This window comes from Pyxicephalus adspersus, chromosome 4 (genome assembly GCF_032062135.1).
Source record: "Pyxicephalus adspersus chromosome 4, UCB_Pads_2.0, whole genome shotgun sequence".
Lineage (NCBI taxonomy): Eukaryota > Metazoa > Chordata > Amphibia > Anura > Pyxicephalidae > Pyxicephalus > Pyxicephalus adspersus.
In genome coordinates, this window is record NC_092861.1 from 43,985,874 (window position 1) to 43,995,821 (window position 9,948).

Here is a 9,948-nt window from a genome sequence, read left to right on the forward strand (position 1 = left end):
CTATGATTGGTACCTGTGGAAAGAAAGCAGAGAGATGAAGGTGTTTTGAGGTCATAATATTTAGAAAGTAAAGATATTAATAACTTTAAAGATTAAAGAAACTTTCTGAAAAGTGCTTAAAAAAAGCACAACATATTTGGTGTGACCAGACTTTGGCTTAAAGTGCTATGTCTGTTGCACCCTAAAATAAATGTACTTGCTGATGCACAATCTTCTTGTACACGCAAGTGTATTTCGGTGCCAGAATAAACAAACTTCAGTTCATTGTGCAGGAGTTAATTCTGGGCTGTTATTGGCACTGCCAAAGGAGTGCCGGGAGCAGAATTTAGTTCCACTTTAAAAGTAGCAAAAGTTATTTTGCTTCATTTGAAAACAGTTCCTTAAGGTAATTTTGTGGTAAGCAGTTCCATCATCTTGAAGAACTTACCACAATTTCAAAAGACTTTGGCTTTCTTACTTTCTTCTATCCCTGCATGTAAATCCCAGATTGGTTCGATGATGCTGAGATCAGGGCTTTGTGGGGACAATAACTTGCTATTTATCAGCTTCATATACTTTTCAGAATTAGGACACCAACAATCAAATCTGTTTGCAAAAATGTTTACCCAAACATGCAGGGAACCTCCATTTATCCATATACCACCTTCAGTCATACATCCATATCTCCTAGAGTTTACCAGATCAACAAGAATTTTAGTTTTAAAATGTTACAAAGACTAATATGTAGACTTTCATTGTGTGTTAACATGCTTATCCCATTAAAACATAAACATTACATTTTATTTCCTGCAGAATAACATAAATATTATACAAAGCAAAAGAAAAAACATTTTATATAACAATGCATACTTTTATTCTATTTGCACTTCACCAACCCATATAGCTGCCAAGATAACATTAATACAGTGTGATAGCCATGTTATTGGTTTTATAACTTCTGTGAGCCATCAATAAACCCACTGCTAGAAACATTTCCATTTGCTTTATGAATATAAGTGCAAAAAGGGAGAAGACATGAAAAGACAAGGTTTCATTTAAATCTAATCTGTGAACACTGACTACCATCAGAGTTTCAAATGATGCATGAAATTAATACAGAAATGAAAGGTGCACCTACAGCAGAAAATTACTGTATATATTCATACTGCACCATTAGAGCTCAATACTAAAATATAACACAATAAAACCCATGGATAACACTCTACCAGCTGAACAAAAAAGACTTGAATTTTGTTTCCTTTGGTTTCATTTCCCTAAGACCTTGTTCATACCGGTGTAAAGAACAGGAATTTCCTTTGTTGTGCAGCCTTACAAATGTGTTGCATAGTCAATCCTAGTTCTGTAACAAAAACACAAACAGACTAGTACACACAGAAAAGTCATAATGCATTTGCACTTTGTTGTTTTTGATCCTACCAGCAATGTCTGGCAGAGCCAAAGCTTGACAAATGTCTCTGTGTAGGTCATTGACAGTGCACCCCATGCATGCCTAAAGCTGCGTACACACTTCCAATTTTTAAGGTTGCAAATGAACTACGAACGAACGACAAACGATCGATTGGGCAAAAATCGTTCATAAAAAAAGTAACCAACGACGCCGACGAACAAGGATAGTCGTTGGAAAAGAACGACCGGACCGGCGGATCGGACGACGATCGTTGACCATCTATTGTGTGTACGGTCGTTCATTGATCGTCCATGGTCTGAGCATGCGCGGTGAACGAACGTTCGCTCACTTCCTGTGGTGCACGTCACTTACTGTATCGTTCAAACGATCGCATCTATCGTGTGTACAATATCTGCGAACGATCGTGTCGTTATCTGTATGTACAGGATCGGTGCTATACGATCGTTCGCAGATATCGTGCAGGATCGTTCGTCGCTCGTTTGCCAACGATAATAATTGGAAGTGTGTACGTAGCTTAAGATGTTTGGAAGGAATTCATTAAGCTTTTGCTTTTATTAAATGTTCTTCCAGACAAGAAAATATCCATGTAAAGATATTTTGTAATATAACAAAAGTGTTTGAATACTTATAGCCTTAGCAGAATATTCACACCTGACCCATTTTTAGATGCCTGCTCACCCACTGATGGTTTTTCCTGTCTTCTCTACGTCAATGTTGTGTCCTGTGTTGATGTAGGGTAACTTAAATCAAAACATTCCGGCACAGGGAATACAAATCACCCTTTTAGCCTCATGCTTCCTATACACAATGGCCCTGATTTAGTAAAGCTCTTCAATGATGGAGAAGATACACTTTCATCAGTGTAGCTGGGTGATCCAGCAAACCTGGAATGGATTTCCTTAAAGTCATTTGCTATTTGATAGCAAATGTTTTCAGTCCTGGACCAGATGCATTTTAGGTTTGCTGCTGCCAGGTTCACTGATGAAAGTGTATCCTTTCCAGCCTCGGAGAGCCTAAATAAATCAGACACAATGAATAAACATCGAACAACAAGTTCAGTAAATGGTAAAATAATCACGTTGTTTGACGATCAGTCCAGTAGACATATAGACGTCATTGGGCAAATTATTATCCATTAATGTACGATAAACTGCAATCAACTAAGATCATGAAATGTCACAGTTTCCTAGTACATAAATAAGTACGACCTTCTGTATATTTTAGGAGGAACTAAACTTGTTGGTGTGGGTGAGCTTCAGCTATCATACTTACCAGTTATGGTACATACATACTTGTGTGCAGGGCTGTGCAGCAATGATTGTGCCATCTTCATTCCTAGATTGTATGCACCTCAGGGCAGGGTCCTCTCCTCCTCCTGTGTCACTGTCTGTATCTGTCTGTCATTTGTAACCCCAATTTAATGTACAGCGCTGCATAATATGTTAGCACTTTATAAATACTGTTTATTCATAATAATAATAATAATAATAATCTTCATTGCCAGCCCAAAGGCGGCCTTTCAAGTAGATGGCAATCCTTTTTGGCCATTGGAATGCAGGAGTTATATTGTCTTTATTTTGCATGTCTCTTTTGTCAATTAGCTCTACCTCCTGGTGACATTTTGTTTTTTGAGTTTAGATCCACTTGAGGTGATTCATTTTACTTGTTCATCTAATCTGAAAGGAGAAATGTTAACATAAAAAAACAGGATCCTAAACAGGAATGTTGTGTCATAGAACATTTTGACTGGTTCACAATTATGACAGCTATAACTACAGATAAAACATGGACAAAACCTAAATGTGTAAGTGGGTGATTGGTACACAAAAGGGTAGGGAGATAAAAAGATTAATAAATGGTTTACCCGCAAATGTCCATAAACTTTCCATTTCTGTCACAGTATAGCAGCTACTGATGAAGTGTAAACCTCTCCCAACACATTTCTCTTTAACATGCTGTAAACACAAATCAGCAGATTGTGTCTGCCAACTAACAACAGCAAGATAAAGCAGCATTGGACAACAGTTATGGATATAACTGTAAAATTGTCATGTGAAATGAATACTACCGGAAGTACTAAAAAAAAATAAAAGGAACTGGGAAATTTACATATTCATTATGACACAGCTTCTCCATTATGCTTTGTAACAAAAAGCATTGCAGTACAATCAGCCAACTTATAGAAGAAATGACACCTGGAACAGGACAAAGTATTTAGAATAGGGTGACGCACTAGTCTATGGACTCTCTTGGGACAAATGTGAAAAGTTTATAGAAAAATATAACCATCCTTTGTTGTATAATGTTCTTATATGTACATCTGTTTCTATGTACAGCATATTACTATCTATGTACCTGTAGGTAACTATACATGCGTACAACAAACATAGACTTAGTTTCCCGCTTAGTAGTACTGCAGAGCATTGAGCCTTATGGAGCTTTATATATCAGTCTACCAGACAAGGCCTGTCTGATTTAAAAAAAAAAAACATATCCCTGGCATTTGTAAGCTGAAATTCTGCAATTTTAATGCAGAATTTCAGCTTACAAATGCCAGGGATATGTTTTTTTTTTAAATAAAATTTAGGAAGAATTGTCCAAAAAATTATCTTAAATTGAAGTTATTATTATTATGGTAAAAATAAACTATATTGTGGTGGTTAAAAGTGGACTTTTACACAATTACCTCCTGGAGTATGTCCCTCTTCCAGCACTGCCTGGTCCTGGCATCGTTCCATCCACCACTACTGCCAACTTGGTGTCACCTAACTTTATCCTTTGCCTACCAAGAGTGATCCGGAATATATAACACACAATGTATTCAAACAAAAAAAAACCTGCTATGAGCTTTGGACAAAGTTTTTTTTGGATGACAAAGTGGCACGGCACACCTTTGATCTGTGAGGTGAGTAAGATTCTGCTTGAACACATCTAACGATGAAGTGAATTTGAAATCACGTGGCTATCATGCTCATTCTCTCACTGGAAAAAAACTTTTAGATTCTGCCACGTGATGGATTATGGCACACACCTATATTTTCCTTGCAGTGCCCTACAGCAATGACAGGTCCAGGATCCTGTCACTGAATCATCCGCCAAATCTATCTCCTTGGAGTTTGCAGGTTCTCCCCGTGTTTGTGTGGGTTTCCTCTGGGTCCTCCCACATTCCAAAAACATGCAGTTAGGTTAATTGCTCCCCCGCCCCCCAAAAAAAAATTAGACTGTAATAAAGACATACGACTTTGCTAGGGACATTAGATTGTGAGCACATTTGTGGGACAGCTAGTGACATGACTATGGACTTTGTACAGCACTGCGTAAATGTTGGCGCTATATAAATACTGTGTAATAATAATATAAAGTCATTGTTTCAGGCTTGCCATGGTGCATTCGTAGTCTAGTGCAAACAAAAAGTCATCAGGAGCAGGGAAATGTTTTTTTTTTTCAAGACACTTTGCATGCCTCTTCTACCAAAAAAAAAAAAAATATATATATATATATATATATATATATATATATATATATATATATATATATTTTTATTTATTCTGATGAATTAAATGTAAAATGAATAAAATTGCCAACATGCATTCTTTAATATGGGTAGTCTCTTAGGTCTGTACTTGGAAAACACTGATCCACCACATTCACAGTGAGAACAGTGAAGTCCTGACCTGTAAATGAAGCATTAGGATTGTTATCGGAGGGGAAGAAACTGAAAATATTGCACATGGTTATCACATGGTTTTTATAGTGATGTCTGTAAAGGGACTTGTCAATACACACAAATAATTTATCCATGCATTTAGCAGTTGCTCGTGCTGCACTGGATTGCTTGAAGCTATTCAGTCAGCACATTAGCACACCGCCTCATCTGTCGCATTGTATTAACTATCACATTGGACATTGTGAGGCATGTCAGGCTAAGCCTTGTGAATCATGAGGAATGAGCCATTTTTTATCACGACTCATAGAGAGCATGCTGATGAAAGAGAGCAGATAAAACACGAATTATGTAAGACATACTGCACGTTGTCCAGAAGGCTTGGCTATTAATGGCTTGATAGTTTGTGCAGTCTGCCCTGCATAAACCCATTCATGTTCAGCACAATCTACTCTGGTGTATATACATAAGAATGAATGACCCTCTATATATCTGAGTGATTCACATTATCCATTCTTAAAGTAGAGCTTCAATTAGCAAATATAAAATACCAAATACTCATAGTTATAGCCTTTTAGTGTTAGCTGCAAGTCACTTGTACTGTAAAGGAAACTACAGACTTTTTAAATTATATATATTTCAAGTATTATTATTACCGGTATTACTTATTATGTGTAATACTCTTAAATCCTTGGTATTTTGTATATTTTAAAAATATATATGTGTATTGGAGAAGCCATATTTATTCATTACCAGCTGAGCAGTGCTACACAACAGCCGTGCCTTTGAAAAATATGAAGCAGCTGACCTATTATCTCTGCTATAGTGTACAGGGCACGGTGGCATCCTGTATATCGATATCCCGTGGTATTTGTGTTAGTGATGACCAAAAAAACTGGGGTTGCTGACAAGGTCACTACGTAATTTATGCGTACTTAGCATGAGCATAAGGGGTATCTATGGCATACATTATGGGTAATGCTAATTTGGGTTTACATTTTAAAGCAGAACTAAATGTAAAAATTAAAAAAAACTGTCCCTTCTGCAATTAAATAAACACACCTGCCTGACTGCAAATTTTTATATAAACTCACCTGTCCTTGTTTAATGGCAGGCCTTGCCATCTTCTTCCTCTTCTCTTCCAGGGTACCTAAACTTCGAGCCAGGATGACATGACTCACATGCATGCCCACGGGAGATTATTTAGTCCTGGCAGCTGCTAGCAAACAGGCAGGTAGGTATGCTTTACAGCAGAAGGGACATTGCCTATCCCTTTCAGGAAAAAAGATCTGCCTGCTCACAGATTTTGCAAACTGAACACTTCTACTTTAAAGCTGAACTCCAGACAAACATTTAAATAAATGGTTAAAATACATGTTTGTGAATTGTTTTATCAATCTCCTTTACTCCTGAACATGCCCAACTTTTTTACTAGTGCCAACATCTTAACCCTCTTTTGGGTTTGGGAGCTTCACCACCTTAATTGTCCAGGCTGGAATAACATAAACTCCACACATGTGCAAAGGGGTTTCATTCATTCCCAGCAGCCAGGTATATGGTAATCATACACCTTGTACATTCTACAGATTAAAAACAGGTAAGTCGGGTTTTGCAGACCAGACATCGTCTGTCCCAGGAGAGTCCAAAGAGTCTGCCAGCTCACCACTTTTTTTTTTTTTAGGTTTAGAAGTTCCACTTTAAAAGAGGTTGATAAAAGAACAGATGTAATACGCTTTGGTCAACCTTAAAATACAGTTAAATATTTTTTTGATAGTGGAACTAAAGATTCCACTTTTAACAAATATTGGATCAGGCAGGTTAATAATGCAAAAAGGGAAAGGCCCTTCTATAATAATCTTTTTTACCTGCATGATGGTGCTGGGAAACTGTCAAAAAAGCTGAGTGCCTGAGTGGGAGTTCCGACATCACGGCCTGGCCAATCAAGATGGCAGAAGATTGCAAGGAGTGAGTCAAGATGGCGTCACCCTGCAAAGAAATGGGGACAGGTAAGTAAAGCAGGTTTAGTTCCACATTATACAAATATATAAATTGGAGTTCTTATATCTGTAAGCAGTTCCACATACAACTAACCACATACCCTCCTGTTTAAAAATAACATGTAGCAAGCTACACAATAAGTTTTGCAGTGTACATTTTCCTTTTCAGCCTGCAAGCTTCTGCACACATTACATGTGGATGTAACAGAAATAGAATTTATCATTATTTAGTGTACAGAGTGGTCATCCAGTATACTTCCTGCTATAAGTGATCTTGTTTTCCCCACAATATTGAAATCACACACACAGTGCTCTACCCTTCGTTATTAGCTCGAAGCACAAAGGTACAGCTACATCTATTTAATGAACGCAATGACCGCGGGTGCGCTGTCTTTGTACGCTCATGTCTCATGCTATTTTTGACAATTGCTTCTACGCTCCATGCTAAGAACTATTGTGCTACCAGAAGCTATTTTGAGGCTTTTGTTAAATTACTTAGAACTCTCTAAAATAAACCCTGGCTGCTACAGGCAAAGTAAGGATAACACAGGATTGGAAACAAGCAAGGTGATTTGTGAATCAGGAAATGAATAAGACTGTGCTGTATAATCTAGGAGTGACATTACACAAATCATTGATGGCAAGTCATCAGCTGGCCTGGAAACATTTACATGGCATTTGTCACGCATAGTGTAGCCATGATCCAGTGTTGGATACTAGGTGTGGATTGGAAGTGGCTGCAAAGAGTCTTCAAGGGATCATCTGCAAAAAAAAGTAATTTAATTTAAAAAAAAACTGTGTGCAGGCAGGTTATTTGCTGCAGAAAGGACAGACAATGAATGTCCCTTCTGCAAAAAAATAAAATAAACATACCTGCCTGATTGCATGTTTTAATTTATTCTAACCTTTCCTTTGCGGGACATGCAAGCAGGACTTTATTCAGTCCCAGATTCGGCAGGCTAATCATCTGTCATATCCTACACACACTTGCAGCTAGTACCTTGCATAGCTTTGGTCAGGGAATTATTTAATCTTGTTATTATTATTATATGATGGCTCAGTGGTTAGCACTCCGGCCTTTGCAGCGCTAGGTCCTAGGTTTGAATTTCGGCCAAGACACTATCTGAATGGAGTTGTATATGTGTATGTGTGGGTTTCCTCTAGGCACTCCGCTTTCCTTCCTCATTCCAAAAACATGGAAGTTAGGTTAATCAGGTTCTCCCCTAACATTGACATTAGACTGTATTAAGGATTTAGAATGAGGTAGTGACATTAGATTATGAGACACTTTGAGGGACAGCTAGTGACATGACTATGGACTTTGTACAGCGCTGCGTATGTTGGCGCTATATAAATACTGTGTAATAATAATATTATTATGTGGTCACCCTTCTCTGCTCGTTTCCAGTACTGGGTGACACACAGGAGGTAGGTGCTCGTATTGCTGAGATGTGTTGTGTAAGGTGAGACGTTTTAGGAATATACCTCCACTTGTCATATCTTTAAATTAAATGTCGAGGAAAAGAAGGCCATTTGCCAAACCCCGCAAGGTCCAATGGTGCTTTTGACCGGTGTTGCTGAAGAGGCTGGAAGTCTGCGGAGAGAGACGCTGCAAGAAGTACCTAGAAAACTGTAATCAAACCAACCACATTCACACGGCAGCAAAAATATGGGGATTTTATTCACCCGCATTTGTTTCAGCGCACAATACACCCTTCCCCCTGTCTGAAACAGAAAATGAACCCCTATGAAAGGGAACTTTGATAAGAATGAAAAAAGATAAACAAGCACCATTCTGAAAAAATAAATTATTGGGTTTATTGTAAGGGATTATTTATGTTAAAAATGGAGAGTTCAGTGATACGTGTAATGTGTAGGGGAGGTAATAAATATAACATAAATAAATATATATATATGTACATATATATATATATATATATTTATAGCATTTATTGGCAGTATTATTAGCAGCTGTTGTAGGACCACAAGTCCCAGCAGTACATGGGGGAATGACACACGGCTGGCCTATAGACCCGGCTGTGAATGGAGTCTCACACAGCCCACGTGTGTTCCCGGGCCCCGTCACGCGTGTTGGTGGAGAGTCTGGAGGCGGGCCGGTAATTGCTAGTCACCTCAGAAGAGCTCCGCATTTCCCCGTAGCGTGACTGCTCGCTTTCACACTTCCAGGAGCCGATATTAGCTGCATCTCACAGACATTTGTCACGACACCTGCAGCTGACATAGTACAAGAGCGTGCTGCATGCCAGGAACACCCCCATTATCCTCCCATCATCCCCCTCCTCATCTGCCGGCACAGGAGGATGGTCCCTGCTCACACATCACCTCTGCTATATTTAGTACATTGCAGATGCTACCAGCATTTAACCCTCACTTTCCGTGAAATCACCATTTATGTGCTATTGTTGTGCCATTCATTTCAATGACACACTATGCGTGTTGTAGTGTGGAAATGAATCACAAATATACATTACATTGCTTTCCTGGTGTGGTGTATTGGCCTCTAATCTAAAACTACCACAGCACAGGGCTGCATAGATGTGTATTGCATGGGGCTGAGATCTGACCACAATGGTACCAAGGAGATTATTATATTATTATTATTATTTAACAGGATTTATATAGCACCAATATATCACGCAGCGCTGTACAATAAATAGGGGTTGCAAATGACAGATGAATACAGACAGTGTAACAGGAGGAGAGGACCCTGGCCAGAAGAGCTTACAATCTAAGAGGTGAGGGACTTAATACACAATAGGATGGGAGATATGTAGTGGTGGGAAGTAGTGAGGGTTTCAAATGACAGAAGAAGCCGGGTAGGCAAGTTTGAAAAAAATGGGTTTTGAGGTCTCTTTTAA

At 38.5% G+C, this 9,948-nt stretch overlaps 1 long non-coding RNA gene across 1 annotated transcript; it reads right to left on the reverse strand.

Annotated features, from left to right (window-relative positions):
* Nucleotides 1-6,938: 6,938 nt before the first annotated feature.
* Nucleotides 6,939-9,322, reverse strand: LOC140330029 (uncharacterized). The gene is made up of 2 exons (XR_011920580.1): nucleotides 9,202-9,322; nucleotides 6,939-7,058 (listed from the first exon to the last, which is right to left on the reverse strand). It is a non-coding gene; the product is annotated as an uncharacterized lncRNA (long non-coding RNA).
* Nucleotides 9,323-9,948: the final 626 nt, after the last annotated feature.